Source organism: Lagopus muta, chromosome 20 (genome assembly GCF_023343835.1).
Source record: "Lagopus muta isolate bLagMut1 chromosome 20, bLagMut1 primary, whole genome shotgun sequence".
Taxonomy (NCBI): domain Eukaryota; kingdom Metazoa; phylum Chordata; class Aves; order Galliformes; family Phasianidae; genus Lagopus; species Lagopus muta.
In genome coordinates, this window is record NC_064452.1 from 7,531,236 (window position 1) to 7,548,382 (window position 17,147).

Here is a 17,147-nt window from a genome sequence, read left to right on the forward strand (position 1 = left end):
CTTTCTACCCGTGGATTTTATTATTGAATAGTAAGTGCATTTTAATTTAATCCCCTACAATGAGAATAACTGTTCTTTTTTTTTTTATTATTTGTTAATTTTCTGCAAGCATGTTACCTATGATAGGACCTGGCTTAGGTGGTTTCTGTGCCACTAGTGTACGAGTAAGTTCTAGATATCTCCAAAGTAAGTAACCATTGTGTTTCACCATCTTTTGCTTCAGCAGCTTTCCTTCTACCTGAGTGAGAGGCAGCCAGTTTTGGGTAGCAGGATTTTTACCTGCCCTCACCAACCAAAGAGTGGGTGATGCTTCTGCCTCTAGCTCTCCCTTGGTGACTGTATACACGTACCTGCAGCCTCTACCCGTCAAACGGATTGCAACAAGTGTCAGGACTACAGGGATTCAGTATAATTCATGGTCATCAAAACGTCTTGCAGGGAGTGCACAACAAGGAGTACACTGGATTGAATGGTAGAGCAATGACATTTTATATCACTTTATATATATATACACACATATATATGTATATATGTGTATATATATATATATTTAACATAGTCTGTTTTCTGCTAGAACACATACCAGTCGCTTATGGGCAGCTTTTCCATTTGTTTGTAATGTTCTTTCCATTGATGCTGTGTCCCAGTAATCAATAAAACTTGATTAAGGATGATAGTGAAAAACGGCAGCCTGCAACCTCATTAAATGTAAAAATCCAGTGCAGAGCGTGGTGAGTAGAGTCAAAGAATCACGACTCAAAGAATGAATGTGTGGCTTGAGATCAGAAGAAACTCAAATTGATATTGCCAGGACTTTTTCTCATGACGAGAGGGAAGCTACCACTGCCATTGTTGGATGTAGATTCACAGCTGGACAGGAGAAGAAATCCTATGTGAATAAACGTCTTGTTAAAGATTTGCTCTTGTTTTAGATGAAACCAGAAAGGTTGCTTTGGAATGACCGAGAAAAAACAATTAAGGAAAAAGATATATTTTCTGGAGGCTTAAAGAATGCTTGGCTAACATTCAGTGAGGCATTTTACTTTTGTCTTAAGCTCTTCTAAACATTGTAGCTGTGATTTAAAACAGTTGACGTTTTGGAGTGAGATGTCATCATTCCAAATTTTTAAGAATTATTTTTTTTCCCTTTCTCTCAATGTTTCTCAAGGGACGGCGTGTTGGAATGCAAACAAGAATGTGAAGTGTTTTGTATGAATATGGATTCTTCCATTCCAATAAGAGCTGGCTGTCAGCAGTTCTGTTTGAAGGTCTGTGTGGAAATAAACTTATGTCTTTATTTTGGGGCTGGTGAGACTTCCACTCTTTGAGGATGAGAATAGAATTGGAAAGCTGAGGGCTGCAACTGGAAATTCTTAAAACTTGCATTAGTGACTTAAACATTGTGGAGTATTGATTTAATGCATTCATGGACTGTTTTGATTTGCCTGCTGTTTTCTAAGTGGTTAAGAGTATTTGTAGCCCTTTCTCCATCTTTTTGTAGCACCACAAAGATGTGCTACTCACTTTTTCATAAAATGGGCCTGTCGTATCTCAGCACTGGGAGCTGCTACTTGAAACAGTAGAGCCACACTGCAGATCTGGGAGACAGGAAAATTTTCCTTGGCTCGTTTTGTGTTTGTGGGATGATGGGTATCTGGTGAGAAAAGAGATGGCGTGCTCTGATCTGTGTCTCATCTTCCTTTAAATACTTCAGGCAGTTGGTGAAATGGGGGGCAGAACTTCATCTGTGGAGGGTCCTTCCCACATAGGGGCTGTTACAGGTTTAGAGGTTTGAGTGCAAGACTTCAGGATGGTCTGTAGCTGGGGAAGGCTGCTGCTCTGCTCTTTGCTAGAAGAGTTAGGCAATCCTACCTTGATGTAGGAGTTTCCTTGTTCATGTTCTAATCACCTCTCTTTGGCCTCTGCAGCTGGAGCACGTTGGAACTCAACCACTGCACAAGGATTAGAGGCTCACACGTTCTAAGGCATTAGTAAAAATATATTCCAGGTGGATTCTGTCTCTTAAATGCATCAGTGTTATTAAGGTAATGCTCTAATTACCACATTTCAGAGAGCAAAATGAGATGTTAAAGTAGAAGTGCCTGACAGTGGATAACTTGCACGCTGCTCACTGTGTCATCGTTTGTAATTTGTCCAGTTAATCAAGGTTGTGTTTGAAATTGTTCCTCTTCTTCTTTTCCCCCAAATGGAAAGTTAAATGCAGTCCGCTTTCTAGAAGCTGTTTTTAATTTTGACCATCCAGTAACATGCTCCAGTAATGAAACTTATACCTCCATTTAAAGGTCCTCTGTGTAATTTATAGGCCTGATTTTCTTTCCTCATAAATTCCCACCCTGCTTTCTAGGGAGGCAAAGTGTACATTAGCCACTCTCCCAGGAGACTTCCATACTGTGCGTATAACAACTGTGAGATAATAACTCAGCCAAGGAGGGCTGAGTGTGCTCAGATTCCAGCACCATGCAGAATTGGGTCCTCAGCTTGACCCCAATATGAGCCAACAAGGGGCTGCTTTTCTTCCAGGCAGCAGAATTTTTTGGCATGCAATCTCTTCCAAAGCATTGACTCATGGGAGGAGGAAGGAGCAGCTTTTCCTTTTACTCAGCTTGCAAGCCTCTGACGTGAGTGGATCTTAGAAGTGTTATTAGAATGCTGTAGCTCAACCATATTTCTCATTTTAAAATGTATTTGAAATGACTATGTTGGCATTCTTTGCAGGATGCAAGCACTAAGATACAACTGCTAACATGCACAGCTTGGTCAAGCTAAGCCAGTCTTGTAATTTCTCTTCGGCCCTGTGGTTGGGGACCTTTTAGATTAAATTCATTAGTTCATGGTAGTTTTGAGATGTAACATAAGCCTCCAAAGGGATCTTAAGCTTCTCTTTTTTATTAAAATGAAATCTTCCCTTGGCATTTCTCTAGGCACTTCTCCAGTCACAAATAAAAGGGACACTGCTGAAGAATATTCCGCTGCACACTTAAATGCCAGCAATCCAATTAAAGAAATGTTTAACCTTTTGTAAATAAAGCTATGACTTGCATTGCCTTTCAGCTCAATGAAAAAAAAAAAAAATCTAATTTATTATTAAGCTTCTTACCTAAGACTGATGTATGTATTTACAGTATGGTTTACAGCATTATAAGCCCAAAATACCATTGAAATTATTCTGTCCAGAAGGTCAACTGGCTGCTGATTTGGAGGCTGTGTTTGTAGATAGCTCTGCTAAAAGGAACATTCTTCATAAAAGCACCCTCTGACCTCACAGCCTGTAATCACAGAAGTTCTGATCTGGATTATAGAATCGTAGACTTGTTTGAGTTGGAAGGGACCCCTGAAGCCATCTGGTCCCATTCTTTGCACTACACAGGGGCACCCACAGCTCCATCATGTGCTAGAGCCCCTCCAGCCTGACCTTGGGTGTCTGCATGCCTGGAGCAGCCAGATGTTAGACACTTCACAGTATTTTTTTATATATATTTCCTTGTTTGAATAAGTTTGTTGTTTGTTTTTTTTTTGTTTGTTAAAATGAGGATCGTTTTCCAGTTGCAAAGAGTTCAGGCAGATTTACATGGCAATGTGTTCAAGCTCTGATGTGCTTTGTTCTGAGCGTTGGTCAAAAATTGTTTTCCAAGCTAAACAATTAGTTCTAAATCTGAACGTCAATTTTGTATTGCCTCTAGAAAATCTAAAATGCTGTGCTGTAATTTATCTTTATTGCTTCTTCTGCTTCTGCTCTGAAACAGGGTCTGCTGGGATGTTCTGTCCAAGGAGTTTGGTCAGAGGTGTTGGAGTGAGCTGTGCTCAGCTGGGCCTGGCAGCAAAACTGGGAGAGGCTCACAATGAGGGTGAAAGGGAGGAGGAAAACCAGACGTTCTGCTTTTATCATTGTCATGCTACAGGGCTTTAAACAGCAAAATCTGTGCTGGTAGGAAAGCCCATGCCTAAATCTCTTGGATGGTAAATGTGGACTAAGAGAAGGCTCCTAAGTTAAACTGACTGACTTAAACTGACTGGTATGCTCTAGGAGTGTAAACCTACTTAAATTCTGAAATAAAAACAGCATCAAAACTAAATGCAACTGAAGAACAATGCAGTGCAAATTTGAAGTCTACTTCTTTTCTTCCAGACATGAGAAGAAGAGCTGATGTACCTAAAAGCTTGTCTAAGTTTTCTAGCTGCGCTGCTTTGTTTCAGGTAGGATATCTGTATTAGCAGAGTTCATTGTTCTTGGGGCCATGGATAATATCAGCACCAAAAGATGTTACCATACAGGCTGCAAAGAATCTGGCTGGGTTCTTGTGCAATTTTACTTCTTTTGCAAGTCGTGTACGAGTGAGAATGCTCTGCCTTTGCACAGTCGTTCAGGTTAGTTTTTTCTTGACCAAACCAGCCCCTCCATTCTTCTGTGCCCAATATCCAAGAAAAAAAAAAACAAACACTGCAGAGGTTTTGGGAAGAGTATCCAGTTGTTGGTTCCTTTTCTAAAGGAAAATCTCATTACAGGATGTGAGTTCCAGAAGCCCCAAGGGCTACTTTGAGGGCAGCAAGTTATTGCCAGTGAGCTGCAATGCCAATTCTGTGCACAGACATGCTGTGTTATTGCTGATGTGGAGATTCCCTAATCTAATCTCACACATGGTGATACCTGCACCAGCCTGCTATAGGATGGGTTCCTCAATGTCTTTAATTGATGGGAACAGAAAGTCCACTGTCTGAGTGTTTGCTATGAGTGCAGTTTTCCAACTGGCTTATTTTCTGTTTGTGTTGCTCCTTGCATGAAGCTTGGCATGGTTTTGGAGATGTTTTGGTATTTTATTGGTGTTGCTTGCAAGGCAGATACATTTTCTTTCCCTTATAAGCTATGGAAAAACCTAAAGCTTCTTAAAAAATAATAATAATAAAAAAATATAAAGCAATTCAGCTTTTTGAAAACACATAATTGAAGAGCTCTGAAATAATTGGCTTATTATAGTGCACCCATAAAAATGAATTTGCATCTCATTTATGAACTATTAGATTCCCTATTACATGAGTCTGATTGTTCTTAATGTGACTTGCATGTAATTTAGCATTCTTTACTCAAACCCTTTGTAGCTATACACTGGGGGAGGGAAGTTCATTTCAAAATCATGGTGCTAGATCTTAGATTATGGAGAATTCACAAATGGTTGGAGCTTTCACAAACTGGATCCTGGATGTTGTGCTCTCAGCTTATTCTTTGCCTCTGTATTACCATTCAAGCTGCTGGCTGTGCTGCAGAAGCCTGAGAGTGCCAAACTGATTCTTTTCTTTGGGGGAATCCCAGGTATGAACACAGACTGGCAGAAGAACTCCCTGAAGCAGCCCTGTGGTGAAGGACGTGGAGTTCTGATGGAGGAAAAGCTGACGTGAGCAGCAGTGTGTGCTTGCTGTTCTACAATTCCTTGCTTTGCCATCAGTTTGAAGGCTTGGTCACATTGCAAGAAAAAGTGCTATTATGGAAGATAAACTTTAGCTGTGAGTACTTGGGTAGCTGCCAAGTGCCATGGATGTGATTTTGCAGACTGCTCACTGTGGTTGTCATCCAGTCTTGTTCTAGTCTTGTCTGAAGTCTCCTCTCTTGCATTTCAGAACAGACGTTGGCATTATAAAGGATCTGTGCAGTAGAATCCCTTATGAAAGGGATCTGAAGGGAAGCAGGGGCCCAAGAAAGCTGGTTATTGTCCAAGGATCACTTTCTGTAAGCTCAGGAGCAATGCATCCTGAGGAAGTGACAGAGGTGCTGCAGGTGTTTGTAGCAAAGTTGCCCTGGTCAAATTAACTGGGGGTTTGTGAGGATTGGTGAGCAAATCCATTCCAGCTGGTGGGTTGGGGGATCTGTGGGTATGGAAATGTTGGAAACATCCATCCATAATGCTTCCAAATGCTATTTTGTTGCATCAGAAACTGTGTTTATGCAGTCAGGAATTGTCACTTCCCATGGCAGCCTTTCCTATGTGCAAGCATTAGTTTAAATAATTGCAGAGTCCAGGCCTGACATATCTGTTCTATTCCGTTTTGACTTGAAGGAGGAGCAAAGATGACAAGGAAGAAAATGCGGCCTAACAGTGGGTTATGGATTGGAACAAAGTGGAACAAAGGATTCTGAGTGCACAAATAACTCCACGTGGCTGAAAGAGAGGTGACAGGCACATCCCCTGCACCAGAAGTTCTGCAGAATTATTAAGCTGGGATTTCAGAATATCTTATTTACTGTCATGAGCAAATAGTGAAAGAAATGATGTACTGAAATGGTCTTCAACAGACAGAAGAAACATTGTGGTCTTCATAAGAGGTAAGAAATTAGTGTTAATCCCTGGTTGGACATGGCCAATTAAGAAAATGTTTAGCAGTAGCAACTGTAGCAAGTCCTGGGGCCATAGAAACATAGAATGGCTCAGACTGGAAGGGACCTACGTTTGAATTTCAGCAGTTTCAAAAGCCAGGTACTTCTCTATGCATTTTTTACAAGAAGCATATAGAGAATTGAGTTTTTAGCTGATCTTTGTTCAACTCATGACAGGTGTGGTAGTGCTTCTGTTTGTTATGGGGTAGCAGGTAGTTCTTCCATGTGAGGGGGAGGAATTCTGGATTGAAAAATTATGATAGGACGTTATGCTCTTTTAGGCAAAGCAGAGATCCGTTAACTTCAGAAGATAACCAGATGCATCAGAACAGCAGTGAAATCCTTTGTGTTTCCTTTGCCTTTCTTTTTGACTGTAAACACTCTCAGTTTAGCAACAAATCCAGCCAGAAGCACCAACACCAAACAGCCAGGGAAGCATAGCAGCCCCCTACTCCTCTTACATTGATTTACAGCAGAGATTACGTTTGGTTTCAGAAACGTGGAGATGCTGCACCCATAAAAGCTACCATTTCATGTAGTGGAATTGTTCACTTTATACATGAGAGCAGGTTAGAACAGTGTCAGCACTGATGCTGGGTGTTGCTGGGCTGCCACATGCTGTTAGGGGAACAATTACTCCAGCTCTGAGCCCAACCCTACTTTAGGGCTGGAGCTAATGAGACATGTGGTGTGCTGCAGAAATGGGCTCAGGAGCTCAGCTCAGGCAATCCCTGCTGCAGCTGTTGTGCTAATGCATTTCTTCCACTCCATCCGTTTCCCTGCCTGGCAGACTTTGTTATTGTTTTGCTTAGAGGTGGTTTTACACCTCAGAATCTGTGAAGGGTTGTAATAAAGATTCCGAGTGTAGGGGTTAAGCAGGATCGATCTGTTAGCTTTTCCAAAACGAGGGCTCTACCACACTGGCCTTTGAGGGATAAATGTCTTATTCAGACAAATCCACGATGCTTTTCAGAGAGAATCACTTTGCTGTTGTCAGGGAGCACGGCTGATGCGTGGATTGCTGGCATGAGGCAGCCAGCAGTGGGCTTCTCTTTGCTTTGTTTGGGGAAGGTGGAAACATGCGTTTCCAAAGCAGCTTGTTGTTTAGTAAATGTCTGCTTTTACTCCCCAGACAAAGTCATTTTCATTCTGTTCCTATCACCAAAGGTGAATTCTGAGCACAATTTGAAAGATTCTTTTCAGCTTTCACTAGTTGGCAATCAGAAGTACCCATCATCCTGGATCCACGTGAAGTCTCTGCTTTGAGCAAAAACTTGCTGCTGTGAGTAAAGAACAAGCTGGCACAGTGCATATTTTGCAAAGTACACACCACGATTACTGCTAAGCTAGATTAAAAGTTGGAGAGAGACAGTGGAGAGAAACTCTTAAACCTGTTACCGTGTTCATTACTCACCACTGCTTGTGTATTTCACTGCCACAGATCGCCATGCAGACATAATGCTCATTATCTGTGCAGGAGGTCGCCTTTGCATGCTGGAGGAAAACACTGGTATGCCTTGCTAATTTGATTTTAATATCTGTGCCACGCTATTGTTTGGCCTAGAAATTAGATTGCTTTTTACTAATATAATTGGCTAATTAAAACATCTTCTTCTGTAGGAGATGGGGAAGATACCTACAGTCCTTCTGTGACTTGGGACATAATAAAGTAAACATGAGTCAGTTTGTTGTGCAAGAGCTCATTTGGAGCACAAAGACAGGAGTGTGCTGAATGCAATTTCCTTTGTAAGTTTCTGAGATAAAAAACACCACTGGAACTGAAGTGGGGAGGTCCAGTCCTCCAGCACTGAAATGGAGATGCAAATACTTGGAACAGAAGATTGACCCTGTAAGACTGCCTTGGTGATGCCTGACAGATCGTAGGATCATTAAGGTGAGAAAAAACCGCTAAGATCTTCTAGTCCAATTGCCCACCTACCACCAATATTGCTCACTAACCCATATCTCTCAGCACAACATCTCCCCTTTCCTTTAACACCTCCAGGAATGGTGACCCTACCACCTCCCTGGGCAGCTGTGCCACTGCAGCAATGCTCTTCTGGAGAAAAATGTTTCCTAACATCCAATGTGAACCTCTCCTGGAGCAACTTAAGGCCCATCACCTCTCATCCTATTGCTGCTACCTGGGTGCATAGGCTGACACCCACCTCACCTCGAACTCTTTTTAGGCAGCTGTAGAGCTCTCTCCCCTCTAAGGAGAGACACTGTAGTTAAGTGCTATCAATTCTATGTGTTTCTAGTACTCTATATGTATATAGTTATTGTAAGTTCTCTGTGTGGGGCTGGTTTTGACATGTAAAGCAACACAAATGAATCAAGTTGCACCAAGACACGCTCCTTCTCCCAAAGACGAAAGCACAGCTGGTTTCATATGGTGACATATAACCCTAACTATTCCTTGCCTTCATGTTAGCACTTACCACTCTGAGTACCCCAAAAGGGAAATTGCTATGGGAAGAGCTACTGCCTTTCTTTCACTGTCTGCTTAGAGGTAATGTGAGCTAAACATGTGAGGAAGGGACAAATGTTACCTCTGCCAAAACAGGGCTGGATGGAGGACAGTGGGAAGTAACTTCCAATAAGCAGATTGCTCTCCTACCTCAGATGCCAACTGTGAGAACCACAGCCTCCTTCCCCTAAGATGCTCATTGGATTCTGTGTTAATACACCACCCTCCAGACAGGGCTCGAGGAAAATCACGATCTATCTTTGAGTCTGGAAAGAGTTTTAGAGACTTATGCTAATCATATTTAATTTCTATGTGCAAATGATTTTAACTAAATGTAGGCTTCCCTTAGTATCTTCAATTAAAAGCTCTGGATATACTCCAAAGTTGCAAATTCCTTCACTAAGCCAGTAGGGAATGATAATGAATTATTGCTAATATAGCCATAAAGCTTTTATTTGCATAAGTAATAGGAAGCTAATGTGTGGATAAAATTAAACTTTAAAATGAAATATTATTAAAACAAAACTGTTAATGAATTTGGACACATTACTGAGCAGGTATATTTGGCAGCTGGCTAGAACAGATAACTCTAATAGAAGTCTAGTTGAATCAAAATCAATATTGAACACTACATAACATGCTGAAGATAGTCTAGCAAGTTATACGTGCTCATCTTCTCAATTTGGAGGTGCTTCATCATTGTTAGCTTTCACAATCATGACTAAAACAAAAGAAGGTGTGATTATGGAAGAAGGAGAAATGAATGCCCAAACTGAAGTCTTTTGTTCTCTCTTTACTGGTATAATTAGATTGTCTTGAAAGAATGCGTTCTGAATTCTCACAAGAAACACTGAAGATTGAAAACTTGACTTGCATAAACAGCTTTATTCCTGATTATATCCAGGTGCTCCAGTGTGGAAAGGTTCATTATACCTACAGTGTTAGGCTTTTGTGCTGCCTTTTGTCTATAAAACAACGTACACAAAACTGCATAAAGCTCCCTGAGATGTCTGACCTCCATATCCCAAGCCTTCTCCCATCTGGGCCAGACACAGACCGTGCTGTGAATGCCAACTTTTTCTGCCAGACCCATTGAGACAACTTGGGGTCACAGAATGTTTTGAGTAGAAGAGAAAGAAGCATTTCTGGAGCTGGAGATTTCATTATTGTGACAAATGAATTCGTTTTCTCCGTTCCACAGGTGGGTTCAGCACTTTATCATTGTGCAGAAGCCAAAACTCTGACACTTGAAAAGATGAACGTTGTCAACTCTCAGCTGGTGTTTCATCCAAGGGGAAAGGCCTGTGTTGATTTGAACCATCTAAGAATATGTCCATATCTGCCTTCTTTCAGAGCAGGCATTTCAGAAATAACGCAGGGAAGTTGCATTTCTGCAAGGCCTGTGTACCTGACCTACATACACAGCTTTAAAAATTCCAGTCCTTAGGAACTACAATGAAACTCAGCGTTGCTCTGTGTTGCAAAAAAGCCCACTATGTTTCCCTTTTTCTCAGTATTTTACATGAAAATGCTTTGGCAGGGGGAAAAACAGAGGAAATATTTCTACTTGTGTTTAATTTCAGTTACTTGAAATATTTCTTTGGCAGAATGAAATTAATTGCTTTTTTTTTTTTTTTTATACTGAGAACAGAGGCTGTCCTGTGAGGCTGGACCTGGGTAGCATGGTAATCAGTAGAACCACAGTGGGATAGTGGCCTGTTTTGTATCCAAAAGAGGAGATTGGTGTTGGGGATATCAAGGATCCCCTGCTGTTTTTGCAGGTGTATTTTCTGGTTTTACACAAACAGCTGCTGGCACAGGCACTGACTCTTGCTCTGGTCCTGGCTTTGATGCCCAGTCCTGTGCTGGTAAGATGCACAGAAACACTTCAGTCCTTGAATTCCCAGGGAAGTTGTACTGGGTCTCTTATGAGCCTTGTCTGTTTTAGGCTCTTGATACAGTCAGGTCCTGAAGTTTGTACATTCTGAATCGCCAGACTGTTGCTCTTGGTGTACGTGCATCTGAACTAATAACTCAGTTCACTGGAGACTGTTTGAATAAATAGGGAGCAGTGGGAATAAGCCCAAAGCTTGTGGGGCTGGCAGCATTAGTAATACTTCTGCTGAAACACACCTGTTGTTGCTTTTCCCAGAGGAAGATTTGGTGTTCAGAAGCCCTCTGACACACGAAAAAGACCATGATTTTAGATCTCCAAACCAGCACCACCCGAGTGGGTTTGAACAGTGCTGCTGATAAACAGATAAGCACTAACTGTGCATTTCTGCTGATAACTTGGTTGTCAAATCTCAGGCTCATGCAATTGGAACTGCTGACTTATTAAACCTCACAAGCTGGGCTTCATAATGGAAACAGAAACTCAATGAACCTTAATTACAGCTGCAGCACTGACCATGGCGTAGCTCTTCACACACAGGAGTTCAGTGTGAAGGGGTGAGTGTGGTAGAAACCACTTGTCAGGAATGGTGTTAGCAGTGAATGTGGCTTTTCTCCATTCTGCTCACCAGGCTCAGTGGAGCAGTGTTAGCACCAGGAGAGTAATACAGAAGCTATTAACCTTTTCTTTGTGCCACGTTTTCAAGACTCAGTTCAACATCAGGTGGAAGCTGTCTGCTGTGATGCTTTAATAGCAAGCCTGGGGAGTTTTGATGATGCATTATTAAAAAATTATATCACAAATGACTGTTCAGATGTGTGTTTACTCAGTTCTGCTTTCGTTCACTACTGCTCCTCGGTTTTAGAACTGTTTGAATAGCAAAATGCATGTCATCGTTTTCAAATGCTTAGAAGACAAAGCCAATGTTTCATCAATTTATCTGTGTCCCAAATGGCCCTTCTATCCAAGACTGTGCTTGAAACTCTGAATTACAGGCATAAAAGATGAATAGAATTGTAATGATTTGCTTTAAAAGAGCACTAAGATTTGGGGAGTATGATGAAAGCCTGCAATAGCCTAAGCATTTTTCTTCTGTGTTGTTTTTCAAAGGAACACACTGGTAAAATCAAAAGAGATGGCAGGGATATGTTTTACATTACTATACAAAAGCAAACAGATGGTTTACTTTTCCTGCTTTTTAAAATATGTAGCTACTGCATTCTCATTATATCTCTTGGAATGGTTTCAGATATCAATTTAGCTTGCAAAACTGAGTTGATTGAATAATAGGTTTATCACAATTTCAAATCAATTAGAGATACTCCTCGCCAGAAGAAGAGATGGTTTACTTTAATATCAATAATAAAACTGTATAAGCCATGAATTACTTTAGACTATTTAGCATTATTGCATTTCTCTGTTACAGGGACAGTTCTGCTGATATCAGTTGGCAGGAGCTGCTAGAGACAGGGCAGGCTCAATTATGACCAGATGTAAAGTAGCTGTCAGGGTCCTCCAGGGGCACTGCTTTCTCTCTTGGTGCCTATGCTAGCAATTCCCTCCTACCAGCCACTGCCAACCTTCCTCCTCTTCTTCCTGCCTATCTCATATACTTCATACAGTATTCCTCCAGAGGAAATAACATTATCCTGGAGAATCTAAATTTTAAAGAGAAGGGGATTGAACGAGGCGATATATGTGGCTTTTAAAAACCCAGGTGGAATTGTGTGTTATCACTATTCTTCTTTGAACAGCGTTGATTTTTATCATTCAGTCTGTTCTGAGTTCGAAACATGATTCCTTCCTTAATCTGCACTGCCTTTCCCATTGGGTTCCCAAAAAGAAAAACAATTGCTCAAGCTCATTTCTGTTTGATGAAGCAACACTGCTGTATCTGTGATGGAAATCAGTTGCCCTCAGAATCGCTGCATGAGGAGTGGCCGTTTCTTCCAGGACATGAATGTGCCTTGGGAGTGTGTTCTTTCCATGCAAGAAAAGACTTAATGCAGAACAGCAGGACTTGCAGTTCTTGCACTGCGTGACAGGACATGTTTTATGGATATCTGAAAACTTGTAATTCCTAGGCTGCCTGGCAGCTGGCTTGTGGAGGCTTGAGCTATAGCGTGCTGGCTTGTTATTAGCCATGGAGTGCTGGGGTAGATTTACATGTTGCTTGAGATAATTTGCAAATAGATACATATTGTCTTTGCATCCACCAATGGAATCTGAAATAGATCTGAGGTTTGTGAGCTGGGCCTGGCTTTGCATACAGGAAATGAATGTGGAGATCAAAATTGGGATCGCGTACTGAGAGCAGACCCCAGGCTGCAAAGCCCCTTAGGGTTGGAGCAGTATAGGAGCACTATGGCTCTTGGGCTCAGTTGAATCCTGAACCAGTTTCAAATCTTTCTGCATTATGTCTGCAGTTCTGTTCTGCTGGTGGCTTCTCCAAATGCAGACTTTTAATTTAAATGAAGGGAAGAAGTATTTCTAAGCCCTTTAAAGAGCCAGCTCTCTTCACCTCTCTAAGTAAGAATAACCCTGGAAAATGTTTCATGGCTCCAAGTATTACACAGGTCATGCACATGAGTGCCTGGAAGACTCATCAAAATCCCTTAGGCTCCTCGGGCTGCATCGTTGGCCTTGGGCTAGGACTGGAAGCACTATTTTTATGGCAGAATTTAAGGTGCATCAGTAGCTTTGACTTTGAGCTTGAAAGATGCTGGAACACAGAAAGCTGCTTCTGGCTGGGGCAGAAGGTACTTTTTGGCTTGGCCTGTCCAGTCACCTTTCCACCCACAGAGCTGAAGTCAGTGGGGTCAGCCTGGCCCACAGCACAGGTTTTTGGGTAGTTCTGTTTTTATTTTCTTCTGTTGGCATTGATCTCTGGAAGACAGAGAAAATATTTATTCAGTGTAGGCAGGGTGACAGATATCTCTCGTATGAAGAACTATTTGATGAGCTGTTAGTTTTGAGTGCCTTTCCTATTCATTGAACTAATTAGCTCTACAAATCTTACTGTCAACCAGTCATATAGCCACTTATTTATTTTCCCATGTGCAGAATTTTTACTTTGCTGCCTATACGCAGAGCTATAAAACCAAACGCACCAAAAATTGTCTCTTAGTTGGATATAAATGGAAGCAAAATACTCTTGGAATTATTATTACATGTGCCATTAATTTTTATTTGAACTGTCTTATAAAAATGCCAAACTGCTTTCGTTGTTTTTCACTGTTGCACTCATGTAAATGTAGAAAGGTTGTTGATTTTTTTTTTCCTTCTTTTAATGCTTTTTTACTGTCTTCAGTGGGTGAATATGGAAATGACTCTCAGAACCAGGAGAGAATGGAGATTTTAATGCTTGACAGCGTACCTGGAATCTCCTGCTGACACTGTTTGCTACATCCCTTTAGAGTTATGGCTTTGTTTTAACCTCCTCTTGTGCTTTTTTTCCCCTTTTGTAAGCTTAACATTATTGGTAGCCTTTTTAGCATCACAGTGAGTGGAGTTAAGTATTCCATGCAGTTAAAAGCTCAGGAAGATATGGCTGCTAAGACTGGCCCGTGTTGTGGTTAGTCACATTGCGATGGTGCAGAGGGCATTATCTTGAAAGACACCCAGCCAATGTGTTTGTGGGAAGCAAAAATATGGATGGTGCGATTCATGCATCGGCAGCTTTGACTTTGAGCTTGAAAGATGTGATTCGTGGCACAAATGCCTCTCGTGATTTGATCTCTGTGGCATTTCTGATTCAGGACAGTACCATGGGGGCTCTGGAGGCTGAGAGGAATTTGTCAGTAAGCAGTGCTGCTCATAGAGAGAGCTGTGGAGTGGGGCCAACCACAGGGAGGTGTGTGATCACCCCGTGAAATATGGGCAAATGTTTTATAGCCGTATGGCTGCCTACAAAAGTTTCCAGTAACGCCTGGAAGTTGTGCAACGTAATGGCCAACTGGAATGGTGCTGCTGGTTGGGAAGGGATTTTCCGCTTTGTAGCCTGATGTATTCAAGTCATCAAAGCCAAGATTCTTCTTCTGCATATGCAGCATTGTCTGTGAGCATGGATTACTTTTTGGACTTTTTGGCCAATTGCAAAATGGGTGGTCTGTGTTACAATGGGCCACATGGCACTCTTTTTTTTTTCTTTTCTCATGTTAGGAGATTATTTCGTTGTTTTAATTTTAAATACACCTCATTTTGGAAGCTGAAGTAATGGACCTGCGTAGGAACTACTACAAACACAAATTAAACTGTGCTTGAAAGCAAGCATTTACATTTTTTTCCCACTGAAGAAAGCCCAATTCAAATGAAGCGTAGACAAACGGAGCGTGTGCAGCCCAAAGGCAATGAGTGGTGAAAGCATAGCTGTAAAATGGAAAACTGCTAAATAGAACTGCTCTAATTAGCTTCAGAGTGCTCTTATTTAACTATTAGAAATGCGTGTCCAATTTTGATACGTGAACTTCAAAAAGGATGTTGGCAAAGTGGAAAGGATTTGGAAAAGGTTTACAAGAAAGATTTGAAAATCATGCCATCTGAAGAGAGACTTAGACTCTTAATCTCTTTATCTTGTTTGAGAAGAAGAATAAAAGATTACTTGAAGAAGAGATCTGTGATAATAACAGCTCTTTAATCTAATGGTAGAAAGTACAAGAGCTCGTGTTTGGCAGCAGTAGCTAGACATGGTTAAGACAGAGTTTTGACAGTGGATGTAATTGAAAGCTTGAGTAACTTCAGCGTGCTGTGCATGTCTGCTGCTTGAGATCTATGTGCAGCTGAATCCTCAGAACTGGAGATCTGAGGAAGTTGGGAGGCTCTGTTAGGCGTGCTGAGTAATCATAGTGGAGCCACGGGAAATACAACAGTCCTAATTTTAGAGAAAAGCTTGGCATGCTTGGGAATGGATGCAGCCAGGTGGTGTGGCTGGCTCTGGTACTCACCAGAGTGCAGAATGGGGACAGGGACTCAGGAAGAACTTTTTAAACAGTGGAAATGGGAGAGCTTAAAGTTTCACGTTTCGGCAGTTGGCAAGTGCTGCTGTCATGGATAAATCCTCCTTTATCTCTGTGCCATTTTTACCACCATTTTGTGCTCTGACTCTTCTTAAATATCCTTCCCGTCAACCAGACCTTATCCTATGCCAGTTCTCTGCCCAGAGATCTTTCATTTGGGAAATTTTGTGAATTCTCCTTCTTGATTGCTGGTGGGACACACAGAAATAGGACTTGAGTTGTCACACCTAGGCCGTGACCACCTCAAGCTGTGGTTAGCACTGTGGTTTTAACTTGGGCCCATATCTGGCTGTTAGCACCAACTCTGAAAGGATGTAATTGTCAGTATTAATTAATTGATGATGCTGCAGCCCCTCTTGGTAATCATCAGAGCATGGTATGTTAGTTGGGTTTTCTTTTCTTTAAGCATCTCATCAGTATTGTTGGTCCACCTGAAAGAAGCCTTATGGTACCAAACTCATCTCGGCTTTGGGAGGGAATAACAAACAGCTTGCTGAGGTAGATGGAATTTGTTTGGGCAATGCCAGCTTTGGGAGAGGTTATCAAAAAGCATTTAGACACGAGTGTAAGGAATAGAAATTAGCTTTACAGGGATGTTCTGCATTAGATGAAAGCATTCCTTTCAGTGTGAGGCGTTATGTTAAGAGCACACATCCCTACGGACCGTTCCTCGGAATGACAGATCTCGGTGGTATCATTTCTCAGATGTGTTTGGTCATAAATCGTGTTTGTACTTTAGGAAACTGAGTGTTCAGTTTTATGCTTATGAGGGGTCTTTGGATTTTAATTCAACTTGCAGCACATGATGTGTTTTCTTTGGTCCCATCACATCGTTGCCAAAAATGCGTTTCAGTACGACTTTGAAACACTTTGCTGGTAAGCAGTTCTGTCTTGGCAGTACTAGAAGTGCTGTTCCATCTCACCAATGGTGCATGAATACTGAAATCTCACTAGACAACTGGGAGAAGTTCTAGCTCGTAAAAACCCAAATGCATAACCAGTATTTAGAATTAGGAATATTAAGCAGTAGTGATTTGATGCAAAATTCAATTTTAATTTTCCTGACCTTTGATGCCATTTCTGTGCATGTTCTGTGGGCTTCTGCCAGGGGAGAACGTATTGCTTTCAGTGTACTCTCTAAAATGATTTTTTTTGGTCAGGGATCTGCTAACACAGCGACTGTGGTATGTAGATATACACACCAGTTGAAACAACTTATTATGTTTATCAGAGAAACTTATACTAAAGAAAGCTAGGCCATTTTTTATGCTATTATTCATCATTATACAGCTACAATAAAATTTGGAGAAGGGAAAAACGTTCTCAGTGAAACATCAGCACAAATCTCATGGAATGCTGTTGCCATGCTGGTTAGCTTGATAG

General features: G+C 41.4%; 1 long non-coding RNA gene across 1 annotated transcript; it reads left to right on the forward strand.

Moving 5' to 3' along the window:
• The first annotated feature begins 230 nt into the window (after positions 1-230).
• LOC125703090 (uncharacterized) lies at positions 231-11,461 on the forward strand. The gene is made up of 9 exons (XR_007380760.1): positions 231-472; positions 1,169-1,268; positions 1,929-2,045; positions 2,542-2,639; positions 3,765-4,215; positions 5,327-6,334; positions 7,827-7,895; positions 8,006-8,279; positions 10,057-11,461. It is a non-coding gene; the product is annotated as an uncharacterized LOC125703090 (long non-coding RNA).
• The last annotated feature ends 5,686 nt before the right edge of the window (positions 11,462-17,147 follow it).